The sequence below is a fragment of the Lynx canadensis genome, chromosome B1 (genome assembly GCF_007474595.2).
Source record: "Lynx canadensis isolate LIC74 chromosome B1, mLynCan4.pri.v2, whole genome shotgun sequence".
NCBI classification, from domain to species: Eukaryota; Metazoa; Chordata; class Mammalia; order Carnivora; family Felidae; genus Lynx; species Lynx canadensis.
This window is the reverse complement of record NC_044306.2, coordinates 36,696,567-36,720,085: the sequence shown is the minus strand read 5'-3', so window position 1 is coordinate 36,720,085 and position 23,519 is coordinate 36,696,567.

The following is a 23,519-nucleotide window of genomic DNA, read 5'->3' as shown; positions in this document are numbered from 1 at the left end:
AACTGAATAGAAAAAGATCCAATGAGATAACTATTAAGCTCTCTATACAGAGCCATGGACAGAGGTAGAGCAAGAAAACTTTATGCTCTCTCCTGATAACCTCCTTTTTACCATTTCTCCAGGCTGAATATCTGGACAGTGCACAGAGTTACTTCTGTGGATTAAAGGATATAAGTTAATATAGAAGCTGGCCCGTGATCAGCACTTCATGAGGCTAATACAATTCTACCGATGGAGATAATAAATGAACAAAGCAACCCTGACACTATTTCTTACCATCTTGTACAGAACTGGGAACATCACAATCACAATGTAGAATAGCTCATTTTTTTTAAATGTTTATTTATTTATTTTTGAGGGCAAAATGCAAGGAAAGAGGGAAAGAGAGAATCCCAAGCAGACTTCACACTGTCATTGCAGAGCCCAACATGGGGCTTGAACTCACGAACTGCAAGATCATAACCTGAGTCAAAGACAGACGCTTAACTGACTGAGTCTCCTAGGTGTCCCCAAAATCTCATTTCTTTACCAGTTAGGAAGTTCCTGCTGAAGGCTAGGTATGACGTATTTGTACAGAACATGGTTCAGTGTCAAACCCCTTCCTCAGAGTGGGCTGCTGTGTCCAAAGCTTGTGAAGAAGGTAGGGTATGAACTGACCCTTGAAGGAGAGTGAAGAGTAGGTGGAAATGAAAGAAAGAAGAAGGCATTTCAGGCAAAAGATCCAGCAGGGCAGAGATCTAGAGATGAAAATGGGACAAATATTTGAGGAAGCCTAGGTGAGTTTCTGGCTTTGTTAGAGGGCAGGGCAAGTATCCAGGAGCAGAAGACATACGGTATGCCTCAGCATGTGTGGAGCTCCCTGAAAGCCAGCTGAGGTAGTGGGCTTCAGGGACCCATCACAGATTCCTGAGCACAGAAGTGTCATGATGAAAAGACAGTTTAGCAGACAAGTGGAGGGAAAGGATTCTGGATGGCTTGGAAGATAAAGAGAACTGAAACCAAAGAGACCAGTTAATGAGTAATTGCATTTCAGAAAAAAATGGCAACAAGGGCACGGACCAGGGCATTTGCAGTTACCTGTAAGAAGGAACAAAAGAGACAGATGCTAGGAGCAAGGTAGTGAGAGTTTCAAACTGCCCTGTGCAGCCCAGGAGGGGCCCCACTTAAATGAGGTAATGTGCCTCATTGGACCAGGAGAGATGGCGCAGAGGGAAGGGGACTAGGAAATGTCTGCCATCAGAATTGCAATCAATTGGTTTATGCAAATGTTTGTTTCCTCCCTGTCTCCTTAAAAAGGGAAGACTTATAATTTGCACAATAGTGTTATTAATATCTAAAGCTTGGGAAAACAAAAGCGATGTTTAAACTTCAGACTTTTAAATCTTCCAATTTGCACTGCTCTCTGCCTTGCTAAACTCACCACACTGGAGCCCGTTTGATGTTCAGCAAACCTCTTTCCACACTCTTTTCCTCTTGATAAAACATTAAGTCAGTCGATTTCCCACCCCCATCCCTCCCTCCTCTCTCTAAAGATGAGGCTTTCTGGTAACTAAAATTCTGTTTAAATATGTAGAGCTCTGAAGGGAGCGATGGCTGCAGGAGTGACATTTCAAATTGTTAGTCTTTGTGGCTTTGGATGTAAAATAGAGCCTATTAAAGTCCATAATTCAAAATACTTCCACTGTATGGGTGCAGGCAGAGACAGAGGGCAGATTAACTGGAGGGTGAGGTAGGTTTAGATCTGCCTCTACCCTGTGACTACAATGGCCACTGCAGTCAAAGTTTAAATGAAGCATCTAAGAACATGCGGGAGGCAAATCTGTTTGTTGTTAATTTGCCGGAACTGTTCTTAGCCTCATGCTGGTGCTGTTGGAATGTGAGTGTGAGCGTGCAGGGGCTGGGAATGTGTATGTGACATATACAGAGATGAACATGACATGGTAACTACCTTTGGGAAAAATATTCTAGTTCAGTGTTTCTCACACTTCCCCCCGCCCCCATTATCAACTCTACCTCCTGTCTGCAGGGCCTACTGAGACTTTTTCCCCTAGTATTCCCCCCACCATGAAATTTCAATACTATGGAATACTATATATTACTTTATGTACTGTATGTATATCTGTACCCATCCATAAAAAAGAGTAATCTCTCCCTCCTCAACCAATTTTCTCTCCCTTGGGAGAGAAAGTGTTGAGAAGGCATGTTCTGGTTGGAATAGAAACCCTTATGTGCATCCGTTACTTGCTGCATTACAGGTAAGTACAGAGAGAAGAGTAAGCTCAGAGGATGGGCAGTGGGTTGAATGTGGCCTTAGGAAAATATGTCTACATCCTCACCCCAGAACCTGTGAGTGTTTTCCTTACTTGGTATTTTTAATAAATAACAACCTTTTATCAAATTACATTTGCAGATGTGATGAAAGTAAAGATCTAGAGATGAGATTATCTTGGATTGTTGGAGTTGACCTTAACTCCAATGACAAGTGTCCTTATAAGAGAGACACAGAGGATACACATGGCACAGAAGGGAGATCATGTGAGGGCAGAGGCAGAGGTTGGAGCCATGCTGCCACACACCAAGGAGTGCTTGAGACCACCAGAAACTGAAATGTTCCCGTAGCGTCTCTGGAGGCAGCTTGAACCTGTCAGAATTCACATTTCAGAGTATCACCTTCCAGAACTGTGAGACAATGCATTTCTGTTGTTTAAGCCACCCAGTTTGTGGCAATTTGTTTAGACAGCCCTTGGAAACAAATAAAGGAAAGAATGGTCAGCTTCGCCTCAGAGAGTATGAGAAAGCCTCTAGAGAAATGACTTCTGAGCTGGATTTAAACAAGTGAGAGGCTGGCAGGTAGAGAAAAGGAAGACTATCTAGTGGAAAGATAGCACATGGAAATAAGCAGGGAGCAAAGACAACATGGCTGTGCTCCACAGGCTGGTTGCTTCAGCTCTTCTTCCCCACTTCTACATTTGGAAGACCTACAGAGTTTGGTGTTGGGCCCTTTATAGTCTTTTTTCATTCTAATCTTCTCTTAAATGAGCTCATCCTTTCCCAAAATACCTTTTACCTTCCGGTGGCTGCAAAGGTCTATCTTCAGAGCAGAGTGAACCTCTCTCCGCAATGCATCCACCTACTATCTTGCATTGCCATTTGTCTTGTTCTAGGCATCGCCATAGACATCTATAGCATCAGCTCTTATTCCCAACACCATTCCTCTTAAAGTCCTCTCTTTTCTGTGACATAGCAAAAGGATCTCCATCCAGCAGAACACTCAAATAGGAAACTTTGGAGTCCTCATTGATCCCTCCATTTCCTCAGTGTGCCCTCCAATCCATCAGCCTTTCCCACTGGTTCTCCCCCAAATATGCCTAACACATGAGTCCTATTGTCTCTGTCAGAAAAGTGTCAGGGACACCTGGGTGGCTCAGTCGGTTAAGTGTCCAACTTCAGCTCAGGTCATGATCTCACAGCTCCTGGGTTCAAGCCCCACATCAGGCTTGGTGTTGACAGCTCAGAGCCTGGAGCCTGCTTTGGATTCTGTGTCTCCTTCTCTCTCTGCCTCTTCCCCACTTGCAATCTCTCTCTCTCTCTGTCTGTCTGTCTCTCTCTCTCAAAAATAAATAAACATTAAAAAATTTAAAAAAGAGAAGTGTCATAACCTAGTGGCCAAGAAAAGAGCTTAAGAACTGCCTCATTTTAAATCCAGGTCTCACTCCTATCCTTACCTCATTTTATCATCTGAAAAATAGGATAAAATAGCACCTTCCTGGGTCATTGTGAGGATTAAATAAATTAATCCATGTGAAGGGCTTAGGACACTAAAAGCAAGGGTTAGTTATTATTACTATTACTGACAATACTTCTCTTCAAGTCCCTGTTATCTCCCACTTACACTATTACAATAGCTCCTACCTGGGTCCCCTGACTCTCTCTTCCCCCTCTAGAAATCATGCTTCAGAAAGAAACTCCCATAGGCTTTGCATGACTAGCCCTATCCTCTCAATCTTGTCTCATGTAATGTCCCTCTCACTTAACCTAGGGCTGTGCTATCTAGTATGGTAGCCACTGGGCATGTATGACCACTGAGTGCTTGCAATGTGTCTAGTTACAATTGAGATTTTATTTTTATTTTTTTTAAATGTGGCTACAAGAAATTACATATATTATATTGTGCTGGAAGCTGAGCTATCCCAGACTGAGTGGCAGGGCCCGGGCTGTGGACGGATTGGTGACTGCAGGGCGGCCCACCAACAGTGAAGCTTCTTGTACTCCTGCTTTTAGGTAATTTGGCCTTAAAACTACCTGGGGTATTGTCTGTTGGGGAATTGCCCTTGGCAGGCCCCCTGGGAAAAGCACCGTTAGGGAAGAAAATAAGGCTCCTCAAGAAATTGTGCGGCCTTACATTTAGCCCTTGCCATCCCCTATGGAGACTCCTCTACTTACAGGAAGGATAGCCTCATGCATTTGTCAGCAAAGAGGGCCTGTAAAGGAGAAACATATGGATTTGAAAGCCTCACTCTGGCAACTAAGGAGTGTATCTCTGGGCACAGGTGACTTCAAACCCTAGGCCCACCTGGCCCCCCGGAGGCATTCCAAATGATGACCGAACCTAGTCGGTTAAGCTACAGAATGGTTCATTGGTTCCTAGGTGCATTTTCTCTCTGAGAATGTATGAGGCATGGGTTTCTAAGGCTTTTTTAGCCCATTTCTGGCACCTCGGACCCAGGGAAACACATTGTTCTTCTGGCCTCATGTGGTTAGGAGGTCATGTCCTTGTAACTGTTCCATTCGAGGTGTTGAGAAATGGAGGGTCTTTCATGAGAACAGCAAAGCAAATGCTTTGTAGATTATAGATAAATGCAGATGCATAATGGAATAATGTAAGAAATTAATCTATAATCAAAGGGTATGCTGGAAAATTAGGGAAAATCACCATGTTATTTCTTAAAGGTTGTTTATACATAGAAACATTTTCAAAATTAGGTAATGTTAGAAAAACATAGATGACGTCTGCTACAAGGAAATCACTAGCATATATAATGCCATGTTTACTACAGTAAATCGGCCAGTTCAACACACTGCTGTTGTCTGTGTCCATTTTTATTTTTTGTTTTTATTTTAGTTTTTTATTTTAGTTTTAGTTTTTTTATTTTCTAGTTTTTTATTTTAGTTTTATTTTCACTGACGCCGTTCTTCCTTCGGCAACCCCTGGTTGCTGGAGCTGGTCTCCGGCAATATTGGGTTGAATAAATGTGTTTATTTGATCGGTTTATTTATTTGTTTTTTTAACTTGGCTATAGAAAATTTCACAATCACCTATGTGGCTCATTTTCCCTTTCTATATTAACAGTGTTGCTTATGGCCTAATTCCAGTTCCTGGAGCACTCCAAGCCATCCCAACCTCAGTCCTGGCAGTTGGGGTTTCCTTATGCCTGCAATGCCCTCATCTTGCTATTTAAGTGGCTAGTATTTCTCATCCTTCAGCTTCAATGTCACTTTTTCAAAGAGCCCTCTTCTGACTGTTCACTGCTGCTCATTTCCATCCTAGCACTAACAGTTTCTTTCTTCTCCACTTCTCCCACTAGAAAGGAAATCCCGTGATTCAGGAAACATTTGTCCTGTTCACCATTGTATCCTAAGTCATACATACTAAGGTACTTGCACACAGTCCATCCTTAATTTGTGGAATAAATGAAGAAAGAAAGAGATTGATCCTTAAAGAAGGTGTCGCTTCTAAGAGAGTAGATCTTAAAAGTTCTTACCACAAGAAAAATGTACCCATGCGTGGTTATGGATGTTAACTAGACTCATCATGGTAATCATTTTGCATTATATACAAATATTGAATCATCATGCTGTACATCTGAAGCTAATATAATATTATATGTCAATTATATGTCAATAACTTAAAAAGAAGGCATTGCTTACAATGTATAAGTTTCTCTGAGCTCTGTGGGGCAAAGAAATAGTGAAAGAGGTATTGTAGATTTCTGCTTTGCAGAAGACAGCGGTGGGCATGAAGTATATTCCAAACTCCAGGAGGCAGAAAACACTGAAATGCAATACAACAGGAACTAGAATCTAAGTATAATTAACTGCTTATGGATGTAACAGCTATCCTAGAGGGCCAGGATTGGATTTAAGGGCAAATTTACCTGTGGTTAAAGTACTCTGCACATCTCTAGGTAAGATTTAAAGGATACTAGAATTGAGCCCCAGCATAATGCAAATACCTACACAGTGCCTGAAAATATTTGTAACAGCTAATACTTAGCAGGTGTCAGAGATTATGCTAAGCATATTGCATAGGTTATTTTATTTAATCCTTATGATAATCTGTTAAAGTAAGTTTCAGCACTATATCCATTTTACACTAAAGGAACTCAGACAAGGCAATAATTCATTGTAGGTCACATAATTAGTGAATGATGGGACCAGGATTAGGGCCCAGACCCTTTGCATCCAAAGTTTTCAGCTCTTTAACAACATGGTAGGAGGCTGCAGAGAACAGACCAGCACATTTACCTGAGTTCTAGCTCCTACTTTGCCATTACCTGGGCAACGATCAGTCCAGAGCCAAACAACTCTTGTTCAATCCTACTCCAGAAGTACTTACATATTGTTTCTGTATAGGGATAGGTACCCAGTTTATCTACCCTGGTTTGATTTGTTTCTCTTACTCATCTTACAATGAATCAAGTCAGATGTGTTGTTTCTATTTACAAAATGCTCTACAACCTGACACCTCCTCTCCACCTCTTCTCTCACTGCCTTGGATCAAGTCCCCACCATCTCCTGCTTGAAGCAGTCCCATCAGGCTGGCCTCATCTCCAATCTCTCCCATGGAGTCCTTCCTTCAAATGCTGCTGGTGATCCAATCTAAAATGTAAATCTAATTGTATCAATATCTCCACTCCCCAGCCCTTAAACATTTTCAGTAGCTTCACATAAAATAAAGTACAAGTTCCTTGGCTGAGCCTATAATTGCCTTCACAAACTTCCCCCAGCCTATGTGTGGTAGGCAAATTTCTAAGGTGGCCCCTGGTATTCACCCCTTTGTAGCCCTGTCCCTGACCTGCTTCTAACCAATAGAATATGGCAATAGTGATGGTTTATTATGTCTGAGATTAGAAAAAGACCTTGATTTTCACCTTGATGGCTTTATCTTTCTCTCTTGCCCTCTTTCTTCCCTCACTCTGATGAAGTCAGCTGCCGTATTGTGAGCTGCTCCATGGAGAGGCACACATAGCAAGGAACAGAACAAGTCTCTGGTCAGCAGCTAGTGAGGAACTGAACCCTGCCAATAGCCATATGAGTGAGTCTGGAAGAGAATCAATCCAAAGTATATCCTTAAGATGACTGACACCTCAACTGCAACCTTAGAGACAAGATCCAGAGTCAGAGGCATCAGCCAAGGTACATTTGGGTTTCTGACCTAGAGAAGTTGTGAGATAATAAATGTTTGTTACTTTAAACTAAGTTTTAGAATAATTTATTAAGCAGCAATAACTTATACAATAGGTTTTAACCACTTCTACTTAGATACCCAATATTTCTATCACAGTGAACTTCTAACTAGTCCATAACACATCATATGCCTTCCTCCCCAAGCTTTTGTATAAATCATTTTTTTTTCTACTCTTAATGCCATTCTTTCTTTTCTGTCTGGTAAACACATGCTTCATCAAAACCTATCCATAATAGCACAGCTATTGAGATGCCTTTCCATTTCCCAGTTAGACACTCCTTTATGCCCCTAAGACATTCTGCATGTACTTTGTTTAGAGCACTTAGTGATGTGGTGGTTGTATATGAACGAAGGATGCTCCTTTCTCTCCACCTTCCCTATCCTCTGTTCATTTCACATACAGTCTTCCCCCAATTGGATCCAGAATTTTCAAGTGAAAACAACTCTGCCTTCACCTTCTATCATCTCCAATACCTAGTGTGGGGCCATGTACATATGTGCAATGTATGTTTTTACTTTAAACAAAATTTTAAAGCTTGACATTGGATGAATGAAATTATTGGTTCAGTTTCTTCATGTGTATAATAATAATAATAATATGATAATAATAAAATAGCAGTTCAACATAATAACAGTAATAACAAAATAATATGGTGATGATAATAGTAATGGCCTAATATTATTGCTATTAAAATAGTAATAATAATAACAACAACAACAACAACAATAAATTCATGAGTTAGGCTCTGCACTAAATGTTTTCACATCCACTATCTCTAAACCTGAAGGCATCCTGTAAGATAATTTAATTGTATGTACGACACACAAGTTCAGGGAGGGTAAACACTGTGTCTAAAGCTTCACAACTAATGGCAGAGCTGGATTTCAGTCCCAGATTTGCTTGATTGCCCAGTCTGTTCTCTTTCTATTGCAATCTTTAACTGAAGAGTCTTCAAGTTAACCATCCACAGAATCTGGAATGGGAATGGCAGGCTCCTCCAGATTCTGAGGATGGTTAAGCAAGGATCCTCAAGGTGTTATTGGGGGGGGGGAGGCAAAGTGTTCCTTCCCCCAAACAAAACAATGAAATCAATAACCACAGGTGGTGATGGAAAGTGTAGTGTTGTAGGTGATGCTCTCTCAAGACCTGAAGCTGAGGAGCCAATCCAGTTAGCTGACTGCTACATGGATACACAGGTTCTAAAGTGATGTTAGAAAGGATTGGGCTTGGTTTTGGGAATTTTGATGAACCTTAAAATTCTGTGGACACTCACGGCACCTGGGTGGTTCAGTTGGTTAAGCCTCCAACTCTTGATCTTGGCTCAGGTCATGATCTCTCGGTTCGTGAGATCAAGCCCTGCATCAGGCTCTGCACTGTCAGTCTTGGGCCTGCTTAGGATTTTCTCTCTCCCTCTCTCTCTGCCCCTCCCCCACTAATTCTCTCTCTCTCTCTCTCTCTCTCTCTCACTCTCTCCCTCTCTCTGAAAATAAATAAGCATTAAAAAAATAAAATTCTGTGGGTACCAACACAGAAATTATGGATGCAAGATTAATCTGAATTTTGCTACACACGTTGGAAAGCATGAAGTTCTCATCACATGTAACTGGTGAGTGTCATTACTGTTATATCCTGCCACTCCATGTACTTTCTGATACTCAAATGTTTTTCCAGAGTTTCTTTTGGGAAAACCTTCCTCTGCTATCTTCTATGGCTTGACTCAGCAACATCTCAATCTGGGGACTAGGGTAGACCAAGACACTTTCAAGGAAGAGAACTTTTATTGCAGCATATTAGAGCAAATGTGACATCAGTAACAGGTTTATCAATCACAGCCTTCAATCCAGACTGTCAAATGCAAGAACCAGGAGCCCAAGGCAAGAGGTATGTTTCCCCTCCAGGTGGCATGGTACTTTTGCATCTACTTTAAAATGATATTTCAAATTACTAAACAGTATTGAGGAAGCCATTTTTACAGCTCCACTTTAAGGCTTTAGTCTCTTTTCTTTTTCAAAATTATCCCATTTCCCTTATCTCTCTCCCCTTCCCCCAAGAGCTGCACTATTGAAAGGCAAATTTCCTGGAGGGTTTGGGGAGGCGGGTGTTGAAAATTAGCATATCAAACACTCCCAATAAACTGAATGGAAATTAGCAAATCCCGACTCTGACATCTAGTCGCTGCACTAAATTGAGGTTAATGTGACCCTGTCCTTTCTGTTTTAAACAAAAATAGGGAAATAGAGTAAGTTCTATTCCATGTCCCTCTGGGCCCATCAGCACTCCTCCCCTGTGGTGAAAATAAAAACAACAAAAGAAAAGGAAGGGGGGAGGAGAAAAAAGATCCCAAACATGTTAGTGGAATATATATGTATATTCCCTGATATATAACTTAATAAAAGTTTATGGACCCAGGATAAGGAAGCCACACTGAACAGATGCACTGGGACTGAAATATGGTCCAATTAAGTCTGTAACAGGGTGAGCTTTACTTTGAACATTCTCCAAGTTGAAATGAAAGCTTCACAGAACAGATAAATCAGGCAACATAAAATAAAAACGCTGATCCGGCACCGCTCCCTAAAGGAGGGAAGGAGGGGCTTGAGGGCTGGATGGGGCGGGGAGGCATGGGGGTGGGGGTGGGAAGAGATCCAGCCAGGCTTCCCTATTGGAGGCTCAGACAGTAGCCTTCCCTGTGACAGTAAATAAACAGCAGCTATTTAAGCCATTCCAATTAATGCCTTCTGTGGCAGCTATTTATCTATTGAAGGAATGGCAGGGATTGCCTGGTGCAATTAAGCTGTTTGATAGCAGTGTCTTCAAAAGAGCTTTGCCTTTAGCCATTGAGTCATTTGTGGTTTATGGCCAACCTTCTAGCCAAGGGAGGAGTTTGGTCTGAGAAAGCAGACAGCTCTCATTTACTGCATCGCCCACCCCAACCTAGCCCACCTTAGCCAAATCTCAGGAAGGCTTCAATGCTTGTCTGGCTTTTAGGACAATAGATAAAATTCTTTCCGGCCTTTCTCCCTTCTCTCTTCACCCCAGACTCTTCATCCCTATCCCCATCCTTTTCATCTATTCTACAAGGTTGATTTCTCTTCAGAAGGTGACCAGTGAGGAATAAAAATCTTGGTTTGGATTGTCGAACCTAGGTTTGAATCTCTGGTCATGGGCAAATTCCACTCTAAGATTTTGATTGCTATTAGAATGCCTACTTCAGGTTGTTGCTGGGTGAGGGAGGGTTCAGTGACATAGTACTTGTGAATAGTATTGTGTAATGCCAGGCACATGGTAGAGCTCAAGATGTGTTAGTTTCTTGCATCAACCTCTTTCCCTTGTGGAATGACCCCATTGTATTTATTGTTGGGGTTCGACAAAGTGGTCTTGATTTTTATATCTTTCATATCATATGTTTGAGGCTCTGTGAAGCAGTATATCTCAGTTTGATGCTTTTCCCTTCATCCATAACTAGGCAACCTTGGACTACTTTCTAGTCCCTTGAGGCCTCATTTTGCTCTTCTGTGAAATGGCCATAATCATAGCAATGGTAGTATCTTTCATACAGGATTTTTGTGACATTCCAGCATGATCATGCATGGTAAGGATCAGGTGCATAGCTGCTCAATTATGGTTATTCTGGTTATTTTCTCTTTCCAGGGGCTCTTAGAGCCTCACAGCAGTTTAATCAATTTTCCTAGGTACCAGAGGGCATCTCATAAAGCAAGAGTTCCCCAGTTGATCTTTTGCTGTCCCCAAGTTCCTGTTGTCTTTTGTGAAGATCTGATATCAAGAGAAGTGTCTGTGTCTGCTGCATCTTTCTATGTTCCTGTGCCCAGCTGATCTGGGCACATCTGGATACTAAATGAATCTTTCATTAATTAAAGTATGCTATGTGGGACAAATTTGAGGAGGTCAATTTTCCACAGACACCAGGGGAATCTTCTTATCAGGACCCAAGTGTTAAGCAAGTGGCCTCTGTCTCTGGGGCATCAGGTGTCTCCTCTCCCCTCCCTTTTCCCTGACTTCCTTCCTAGGTCAGGAGCTCATCCCTTGTCTCCTTAATCTGTTGCTGGTCTCAGGGAAAGGATCACTGGCATTTGATACCCTCTCCCAGGGCTTCTTTCATCTTTAATCTGAGCTTCCCTGGGGAATGAAAGCCTTTGTTCTCTGATAGTAGAATTCTACCTCCATTGCAGTGGGGGGCATTTCCTGACCTCTAAGGAAGATGTCAGGAGTTCACAATAACCCAATGTTGGAAATGGATTGGACCCGAGGACCCTACTATGCATGGTGGAAGCTGTGATTCCAGTCTGCCTTCTGTGACTTTGTGACTATACTCCCTGCAACAGTTGGATGTCAGATGGAAGCTCAAAATCTAGGATGGGAAAAGTTGGCTGGGAAACTAGAGCTGTAGGGTCTCATTAGAATTCTTTTGAAACTCTGGCTTACAAAATTGCTGCTCTTGGGGGTGAAATGATGGGAGTAGAGAGTGAGAGTGGAGCCAGCTCAGAAGTCTTGGGCCTGTTCTCTCCTCTCCCTGAGGCCTCCAGGGAAGCCCCTAGGACTTACAGAATCTCTGGGGAAACCACTGACTCTCCTGACATCCTATCCAGCTCCTTTGTGATTATGACAGAGTACCTGCCTTTGAGCACTAGATGCCCACCGTTTTGGTGCAATTTGCAGGTGAGGCAGGGAAATCCAAACTAGATCCCCAGAGCCTGTCACACAGTCTGAATATCCAGGCTCTAGATTTATTCCTTCACATCTTTCAAGCATTTCTTTACTAGAGTCCCTGTTAGCAAGTAAAATCCCTGGGAGTGGGCTGACCTTACTTCTATGTCTGGATGTTCTTTAAAAGGGCTGGAGCACTCAAAGCAAAGCAAAACAAAGCAAAACAAAACAAAACAGGATGTAGGCTCTGGGGAGCAGGGAGAGCGTCCACAAGGAAAGAATGAGTAAGATGACAAGTTAAGGAGACTTCCCTAATGTATAGCTTTCTTCAGGAGCCATCTTGTGGAGAAGACATTGCAGGCAGAAAGAGTGAGCATTTCCTTAGCATCTACTCTATGCTAAGTTATCTTATTTAAAACAACCCTTCAAGACAGATATTGCCTGTCACCCCACCTAATACACTAGAATGTAAGCTCCATGAGGGGAGAGGATTTATTGTATTTACTGCTATATTCCCAGCAGCTACAACAGCCTCTCAATGCTCAATACATATTTGTTGAATTAATAAGAACTATTATAACCCCATTTTATTATAAGAAAACTGAGTCCCAGAAATCTTAGGTGACTATTATAGGCCACATAGCTGGTAGATAGTAGAGGCAGGATTCGGACTAAGTCTCCCTGACCCTGCAGCTCATGTTTTTCCATAGGCATTTGGTGGTAATTCTGCCTCTATACATGTGCACCATGGATCAAGGCCTCAGGTCCCTATGCCTACTTTGCAGCACCAGGGGTGCTACAGTTGAGTTTGGGGTACCAGTTTGGTAAAGCAAAATGGGCCCTCACTGACACTAAGGGGAACAGTACTCTAGTGTCTTGTGCAGACCTTATCTCCACATGTACTGGACCATAGTTTCCTTACCTGTGAAAAGGGGTTCCCAGCTGCCTCACAGGGAGGGTGTGAAAAGCAGTTGAGTCCAAGAGTGGGAATGGATATCAAAAAGCCGTAATGGAATATACATATGTGACAGAAAGTTGTTCAGTGCAAAAGTCTACAGCTTCTCCAATAAAGAAAAATTTACAGAAAGGGAGAGAAAGGTGAATTGCTATCATCATGTTCTGACTGTGGTAATCGGCCTAGTTATTTTCTGCTCTATTCTGAAACCCCTTCTTTCTCCACTTCTCCAAGAAAAGGAGATTATTTTTAATTACAGTTTTACACTGGATTAATGAATCTCCACAATAAGTTAATGAGCAGGACATGGCACCAGGAGACAAAACGTTTGATTACTTTCAGAGACTTTCTCAAGCTTCATTATTTCCAGGCCATCCCTGCAGAGTCACTGTGGCCTGGGTGAAGGGAACCAGAAAGATGTCAGAATTTCTAAGATGTTACATTTATGATTCCTGGGGCCCTGTTGCATGAAAGCCTGCTGGGAAGAGTCTTGGCTATTCTCCAAGAGGAGAAATTTTTCTGATGTAACCTAGTAGTAGCCCAAAGTCCCCTTAATAACTACCATAGAACAGAAAGGAATATTCCTGCTTCTCTATGCCCTCTGTTACCATTTTTTTTTTTAGATTCCTATCACCACACACCTGGATTCTTGCAAGAAACTCCTGACAGGTGCCTCAGTATAACTTCCCTTAAAATCCTTTAGTAGTTCTCTATGGTCTGAAAGATAAGATCCAAGTTCCTTGTTCATTAGGAGCCAAACTTTGTCTCCCTCTCCTGAGAAGCCACACAACTCACTCTCTTTTTGCCTCTGAGCAATTAAGTGTTGTTCCTTCTGACTGGAGTGTCTTTTCCTTCTCCATCTTCTTGGCCCTTCAGGACAAATGAGCTGGGAAGATTTGCCTGACTCTTTGCAAGAGTTTGGGGTTTCAACAATAGTTCTGGAGAACCATACACACAGCACTTCTACAATACTTATGTCTCTGCATGCTGTTTACTTTCTTACATGTCTGCCTGTCTGGCCAGACTAAACATCCTGAAGGCAGTCACACAATTTACTTATTCACCTTTGTATCCCCAGCCTGGCACATATACACAGATTATCAGTAAATATGGATTTAAATGAATTAAAGAATGAGTGAATGATTGAGTAAATAAATTATTAAAAAGGCTTTCTTGATTTAAAGTGAAACTGCCTTCATTTTCTCCCCTCACATGTCATCCCTGGATTTGTGTCTATTGGAAACCTGAATTCTGTTCTCATCTCTGCCACTCTCTAGCTCACTGTAGTGTTCAAGAGATGCTAAATTCTGTTTCAATAATAAACATTCCCAAATTTTCAGTGGTATGACAGAACGAAAGTCTTCTTCTCATTCTTAACATGTGTCCAGTGTAGGTTAGCAGGGGGGTCTGCTCCATGCAGTAACTCAGACACCCAGACTGCCAGGAGTGCCACTACATTGTAGCTGCTTAGTATGGAATGAAGAATGAAGAGACAGACAGGAGAGAGAATTGCACAAGGTTCTTTGCTGCCTCAACCTGGAAATGATGAAGACTCATATTTCATTGGCCAGAGTCAGTCACAGGCCCCATCTAACTGCACAGTGGCTACAAAAAGCAAGGAACGAATAAAACATTTCATGAATCTTACCATCTCTGCTACAGTCACCTTAATTAAGTCTCTTTCCATCCCTGGAGTCAAAGAACACTATGCCCAACTTTATCATTAAATGGATAAATAAATGGGGAAAGAGACTGCTGTGACTCTGAGATCCATGGTTTAATTAATTCCAAAATTTGACCAGCATCAGGATCTTTCATGTTTACATGGTTTAATGTCTGTCTGTGCTGAGTTCCTGAATCTATCTCCTGGCCTGCCTATCACAATTCATTCCATCCATATCTTATCCTCTAGCTTCTAATGGATTTAGAGCAGGACATTTCTTTAATCCCCAATATCTTCATCTCCTTATATTCTTCTCTTAAAGATGCTGTGTGACCACCTTTCTTGAAATCAGTCTTCCACAGCATCCTTTCTCTCTGTGTCTTATTTTTACATGTATTGACCCTCATGGAAGAAAATCCTATGGTGAGAGTTAAGAGTTCTACATGAAGAACATTTGTAGGAGTATAGATTATCTTGACCTAATGCTTTATATTGCTTTGCACATATATTGACATTCTATGTCTATAATACATACCATTCAAATTGGCTTAGGATTTTGAGTTCAACTGCCACCTTGGCCAAGGAAAGAAAAAAAAAAGAGAAACTGTTTATCTAGTGTTTTGTTCCCAGCAGAATACTATGTGGCACTTAAAATAAGTCACAGAAGTGTCTGTAATTCTTTACCTATAGAATTCTGGTTATCCAAGCAGTGAAAAGGACCAGGGCTTAGGAGGGCTAGGAAGGATGCATGCCATATGTGGTTCCCAAGATCTGGAGATTTATTTTTAGAAGAGCAACATGGTGGGTTGTCTTATCTGTTTGACTCAAGAGAGAATCCTGGGGAAAAAATGCTGTCTCAATCAGAATGGAAGCTGTTTGTGTGTATACAGATTTGTTTTGAATGTAATTAATAAACCAATGCATTTTTTTGGAGACATACTCTGCTTTCAACATTAGAAAGGCAGAATCATGTATGACATGTTCACTGGACTCCAGTAGCTTCTGTGTAGATTAAAGAATGTCCAGTGGATGCTTCTGAGAGGTAATTCAAAATTCACAGTGGATATGTCCTTCACTGTTTTGTGAGCAACAAGGAGGGGCTACTGTGGGCTGAGGGGATCAGGGGAGGTGAATGAAGGGGAAGACCATAGGGATTACAGAAAGGCAAAAGACTGCACAAAAAGGACTGTTCAGACAGGAGGAAGAAGATAGCAATTGTGTGGTGGTGGAATTGTACAAGATGTTGGGTGGCTGTGAAATAATTGGTCAGCTAAGGGAATAGCAAAGGATTGAAGGCAGAGATCCTAGACCAATTAAAAGTAATATCTTCCTTCTCAGAGCCCTAAAATTTCCTCTCTTTCATGACCACGACTTTCCCCTTCACTTGAGTTCTTTGAATTTGAGACTTATCTTCACTTGAAAAGTTTAAGCACTCTGAAGGATAGTCTGTCCTCTCTCTTTTCCTCCCATTGGACGAGCATATTTCCTCATATTTAGAAGGCATACAACATATACGCACTGAGTTAATTAAAATGAATTGGATTGAGTTGAGTTGAGTTCATCTGGGCTGCAGCTAGATTTGAGAGCCTTATGGCCAGCCAGTCTAATGAGGGAAGGCATTGGCCTGTAATTTTTAACAATTCAAAGAGTTTGGACTTTATTATGAAAGCAATGGGTTGCCATTGACAGTTGTGGGCAAGGATGCAATGTGTTTAAATGTTAGTGTATAACTGATTGAAGTGGAAACACTTAAGAGACCCAGAGGCCTATTATGAAGTTCTTACAATTGCTCAGGAAACAGCCTGCAGTAGTGTTCACATGTTTGTAGGAACAGGCATGTTCCTGAGACATGAGAAGGTAACTGGGCATGTTATTCTGGTAGACACACTTTGTTTTCATGTTAAACATGTGAGGTTAGACTTTACATACAGAAATAATATATCTGTCTACTTTTATGGAAGCATGGGGTCCTCTGTTATGGCTTGTCATTTATCCTGATTTCAATAGACTCATACATGCAAAGAAATATTACTTTCTTATAAGAGAAACAGCAATCTGAGTATCATAATAGATGGTAGCTAACACTACATCTGAGTGTCAGGGATACCATAAGGAGTGGTGGGCACTGGGACAGACTGGAGCTTAAATTCTAGACTATGGAGGGTAGCTGCTGATTAGGCACATTTGGTTGTAGCAAGCAAGAATACAGGCCTGAATTCACAAGATCTTCTTTTTGAAATGAAAGTTGAAATCCAGAGTTCTCTATGACTTCTCTGAATTCATTGGCTCAAATGAATTTGAAATACTCTAAGTGCTAAACAAGGTAAAGGTACTTATCCCCATTCTGTGGCCTCTGTTTGGGTATAAAAAGGATGGATCTGGAGCCCAAAGACCAAGATTTGGGTCCCAACTCTGACAATCACTGACCTTGAGCAAGTTCATTGGCCTCTGTGAGCCTCAAACTTCTAATATAAAAAAAAAAAATGCAGATAATGCCTCTCTTCTAGTAAGGTTCTGGGGATTAAATGAGATAATATGTGGAAAAGCACTCTGAAAACTGTAGGTATTATTAAAAAACAAACAAACAAAAATACCACTTTAGTTCTTGAAATTGGGGGTCAAGGATATAAGTGCAATTTTTTGATAGGGATAGATTAAGAAAAGGGATATGTGGATTCAGGTTGGAGGCAATTATAGGGGCTAGGGCATTGGTGACAGTGTTCCAAGAAATTACTTGGTTACAGAAAATAACAGAAACCTGGGCATGAAAACTATCTTTGGCCATAGTTCTCTATGGCACTGTCAGCTATAATCAGTGGTCCATGTAAAGAAGGTATCTCTGTGAGCAAAATGTATATGATTTTTTGATGAACACAACTCCCCTCAGTTGTTTATTGAGTTCAGAGCCCTGGGAAGGAGTGATGTTCCACATGTCAAGTCAAACCAGTAGAAAACAACAGCAAAATCAAGAGGTAAAGACGATAAACACGGGCAGATCTTGGTCTCCCACCTCTGGAGAGTCCTGACATCTGTCCTATCTTTAAAGCTCAGCTTGCATGTGGTTTCAGTTTGATAAGCTCTCACTGAAAGCCCTTTTTCATGTCCTCAGCTTTCATTGTGGTTGGCTGGCTGAGCCATTGGAAATTATCTGACAAAAAGACGGGAGTCAATGTTGAACAGATTTGGCTGAGATGTCCTTTTCAGAGTTAACCCTATTCCAGCATATGTATCTAAAGCAATTTATTCTGCAGACTTCACAGAGGGGCTAATCTTAAAGATTATCACAATTAAAGGTTAAACTATTTTTTCCCCAAATCTCATCTTTATGTGTATGCAGTTATGTCAGGTTTCTAGTGGAAGCCTTACCTATATTCAGACATGTTAATGGTGTGTCTCGTTAAGCAGGTCCACCCAAAGGGGACAAATTTTACCGGATGGCCACTTTGGCCTGGTAGCAAAGATTTTTCATTAGAGAAGGGGGATGATCACCAAGAGGGTATGGTGGCTATCTTTGCAATAGGGTCCACAGGATCACCATGCTTTAGGCCAGGCAGATAGGATGGTAATAACTCCTTTACTGAAAACCCCATACAACACTGAGGCATAAGTTTTATACCCAAATATTGAACTATATATGTCAAAGAGTTAACACAGTAGATTGTTCACTTTCAGCCTCATCACTGACCACCACAGATATTGTATGATAAAGATTATTTGTGATTAATCTGAAATTCAAATTCAACTTGTAATCTTGCATTTTTGTTTGCTAAATCTGGCAACTCTACTATGATGCTTTTACTGTTTGGGGGGCACAAAGTGCCTCATAGAAACAGTGTCTTCAAGAGGCCCCTGGGAACTTTGCTGCTGCGAGCTAGGTAGTAAGGCAAATAGCTCATGGTGAGAATCAGTGAAATGTAGACCAACTGATGGCACTAGTCGTACAGGCTTGTGAAGTTTGGGAACAATTAAGTTATACATAGATACGTTTTCACAAACAAGTCGAAAAATAGCGATGATTGACCTTAAGACAGATCTTGAATTAATTTGTTTTTATTAAAATATAATTACCTACAGCAAAATTCACCCTTTATAATACAGTCATACAAACATCCAATTCTGTTGTGTCTTGTAGCCATACAGTCATCTTAATATACACATAAAAAAGCACTCGACTAAATTTAACATACACACATCATACATCTCTTACTAAACTAAAAATAGAAGAAATCTTCTTTAATATGATATAAAATAGTCTATAACAAATAAATAGCAAACATTATACTTAATGGTGAAATATTGAAAAAATGAACAAATGATGCCAAATGTCATTGCTTTTATTCAACATTATTTCAGGGACTTTTAGTGAGTGCAATAAAATAAATAACTAAAATATATAAAGACTAGAAAGAAAAATGTAATTTTTGTACTTAACAGGTGATATGTAGTAAATTACAATTTCAAAAATAATTTATAGAAATATTTGAATTAAAAAATGAATTCAGAGTTTATGCACATTGCTGAATAAACTCATATAAAAATAAATTTTACTTTCATATGACAGCAACAACAATTTTTCATAAATTAAAAGTAAATATGATATGGAAATATTTGCAAATCATAATTCAGTTAAGGACTTGTATCTAGTTTATATAAAAAATATTTACAACTTAATAAGACAAACAGTCCAATGAAAGCCAGGAAATTTTAGTAAAGAAGATATATAAATGGCAAATAGGTGAAAAATTGTTCAAAATCTTTATCACTAGGGAAATGAAAATTGAAATCATAATAAGATCTGCCTACAAGGGTGGCTGGGTTGCTCAGCTGGTTAAGCACTGACTTCGGCTCAGGTCATGATCTCAAGGTTTGTGAGTTCCAGCCCCACGTCCGGTTCTGTGCTGTCAGCTAGGAGCCTGGAGCCTGCTTCAGATTCTGTGTGTGTCTCTCTCTTTCTGCCCTTCCCCCGCTCGCTCTCTCTCTCTCTCTCAAAACTAAACATTAAAGGGGCGCCTGGGTGGCGCAGTCGGTTGAGCGTCCGACTTCAGCCAGGTCACGATCTCGCGGTCCGTGAGTTCGAGCCCCGCGTCAGGCTCTGGGCTGATGGCTCAGAGCCTGGAGCCTGTTTCCGATTCTGTGTCTCCCTCTCTCTCTGCCCCTCCCCCGTTCATGCTCTGTCTCTCTCTGTCCCAAAAATAAATAAACGTTGAAAAAAAAAATTAAAAAAAAATAAATAAAAAAAAAAACTAAACATTAAAAAAGAATTTTTAAAAAAAGATACGCCTACACACCCACTAGAATGGCTATAGTTCAAAGTGGTTCAGATCAAGTGTAGGTAAGGATGTGGAGCAACTGGAACTCTCATATGTTGCTAGGAAGAAGGCTAAATGGTACAAGCAGTCTGGAAAATAGTTTGACAGATTCTTAAAAAGTTAAATAGATAGCTATCATAAGTCCCACCTATTCTACAACTAAGTTCTTAGCCAAGAGAAATAAAAGCATATGCATGCACATGAAGATTTATACTAGCTTTATTTATAATAGCTTCAAATTGGAAACAACTCAAATGTCCATCCACAAATAAATGGATAAAACAAATTGTAGTATATCCATACAATGGAAGAGTAGTAAGGAATAAAACGGAGTGAACTATTAATATGCACAGCTTAACATTGTAAATAACCCAGAGGTTGACAGTAAACTGGAAAAACTTTGGTAAAAGTCTTACAACAGAGCACTGCACAGTAATGGAGATGAACAGACTATTGCTAGAGGCAAAAATATGGATAAATTTACAAACATAATATTGAATAGAACAAAACAAAGCAGCCAGGCACAAAACAACAAATGGTCTAGATTTTAATGTACATAAAGTTAAAAAAAGTATAACTAATCAGTTGTGGTAGACCTTCAGGATACTCTACTTCAGGATCATTTTGGGGGACAGGGATTAGTGACTGAAAAGGGGTGTGAAGTAGCTTCTGGGGTGTTGGGAATGGTCTATTTCTTGATATGGGTTGTCAAAATTTATCGATTTGTACTTACAATTTGTTTATGTCTATTATACTTCACTAAAGTAGTTTATTTTAAACAGTTTAAAAATAAACTATAAAGGTCTGACAGCTCTTGGTTACTGATCTTTAACAAAGACATACTATTCCTCTCTCTCTCTCTTCCTTTATATATAAATATATATTTATATAAGATGAATATAAATAAATATTTTATATATATATAATTAAATTTGTCTACTAATTCAAGACTCCACTATTATTACAGGTTCAATCTTTGCTTTTTCATCTTGAGTCTGATCTGTATCTTAACTCATCTTTGTATCTTTATGGAGCTGTTCTGATTTTCTTTCAACATTGTGTTCTCTTGTCCCCATAAAGATATAATCACTCCTACTATCCATTCACAATTTTTACTTGGAAAATATGGCCACCATATATATAACTGCATCATGATGTCATGTACATAATAGATACAGAATAAATCTTCAAATAATGTCTTTTGGAAACAATTTCTGAATTTATGTATCACATTAGTAACTTGGTGTACTAAGCAATACTTATTTAAATGACCATGTCCCTCCACAGATTTTTGAAGTCTTACCAGATGTCTATCTCAACCCATCAACAACAGCTTGCAGATATTTTCTAAGATCAGAGGATCTCAGGGTAAGCCCAGGAGCTCAGATCCCTTAAGACTAAGTGGATTTATAATCAGTTCTCCTAGGATTCAGGGGCCAGGATATGCATAAAACAGTGGTTAAGATCAGACTTTTGTGGCCAGAATGACTTTGACTTAATCCTGCCTCTTCACTTCCTAGCTGCATGACCTTGGGCAAGTTATTTAATTCTGTTTAGCCTCAATTTCAATCTCTGAAATTGAGATAATGATTGTTATCTCACAGGATTATTATGAGAATTAAATGAGATCACGTGTCTAAAGTGTTCAGTACAAAGCACGCCAAGTATTAAACATAGCAAAAATCAAAGCTTTGTGGCTATCATTATTCCAAGCTATTTGTTTGGGGGAATAAATGCTCAGGAATGCACTGACATTTATACTTACATGCATTCAGGACAATTTACACACAATGCAGAGGCATGTGAAAGTTTCACATCCTCCCCACTCCAAGACCCATATTTGTTATCTGGACGAAACCACATGTATGAGTCAAAGACATTTTGAGCTGAACTAGAGGCAGGTAGATCTCTGCCAATACTGCTGGGATCCTCTGGGGTGTGGAGGAGGGACAGCAATGTGAACAGTTATTCAAAGGGACAGATTCTAGATCAAAGTAATGGGACAACACAGGCCACTGGATTTTTTAAGATCCTGAAATACACAGGTAGATGGACCCCAGGTTAGAAAGCAAGCCACAGTCTCCATCAGATTCTTGGTGACTGGATCCCATTTATATCTGTTTGCTTGCCTTGGTAGTGGGGTAGACTGGAAATTTGGGCACCTAAATTAAATAGCTTTTTTTAACTAGAATATTGAGAAATTTGCCATGAAAATACTTGGAAATTTGGGCTCTAGTGCAGTTATTCACTAAAATATAGTCATACCTTGAAGCTTCATTAGTCAATTACAGAAGTAAATAAAAATATGTTGAGATACATGCTCTTGGGTAATGGGCCACTAGTTTCCTTGGTGATATTTTGTAACTGTGCTAATTGCCACATGGATAAAAAGATGTTAACACTGGTGAAATAATAGTGGGTGGCACTTGAGCAATGTGTATGAATTTCAATGTATTATTGGGGGAACAGAGAAACTGAAATGCAAGAGTATTAGAGACAGGAACTCAAAACAAAACCACCAACATATGCAATTATCCCTAAACTATGGGAGAAGTCTAAAGTAAATACCACTGAGATTCACATTTACCCAGAAGATGGATAGAAAGAAAAAGACGATTAAAACCACGGTACATTTTGGCCACTGAACATCTTTAGAGGTTGATGGAACACCATAAACTTTTGTCTTCTTCAGTTATGCTCTAGTGGCAAATCTTTCCTGGTGTCTTAATTGAAATCAATTATTCCTTTCTGTGAATTTCTGGAACATGTGTCTTATTCCACTTTTAAGGACATATTGTATCCTAACTTTTATAATATATAGATGTTTTTACAGTTTTACCACCTAAGGAACCCAGATCCTGGTAAAAAATGTAAATGCTAGTTTATCATGTCCCTTTGCTGTGAATTGCATCAGATAGTTTACCTCAGGCATTGCAAACTTATGGCCTCCATACAGTCAACATGTATTAAAAAATGTATTTAGATGGGGCATGAATTTTCCAAGGGCATATACTCTTTAGATTTCTGTTTTTTATTATCTTACACCTGGCCTACCTCACTCATTTATATTATTTGCATAGCCCCTGTGGGCTTGGGATTTGTGATTTTAAGTGTAAACTAAAATTTAAATATTAAGTAAAGCAAATATTGCATCTTAATGTTAGCAAAAGAGGTAAGAAGTTTAGTCTGGAGACTGAGAGCAAGTAGTTTCAGCCTTGGATAAAAAGACTTGAAAGAAATGAAAGAAAGCACTAATCAAATACCGAGAAAGCATACTCAGGAAGAAATACATATTGCAAATGAAGTAAAAGTTACTAGTTGGTGAAGGAGAAGATATTTAGTATGCATGTCAAGAGACTGAAAGACAGACTGAAGGAACAGCTACAGGTCTGGTGCAAGGCAGCAGATGCCTTCCTCATCAGGAGAAGGCATCTAAAGGGAAGGGCCTGGGGCACATA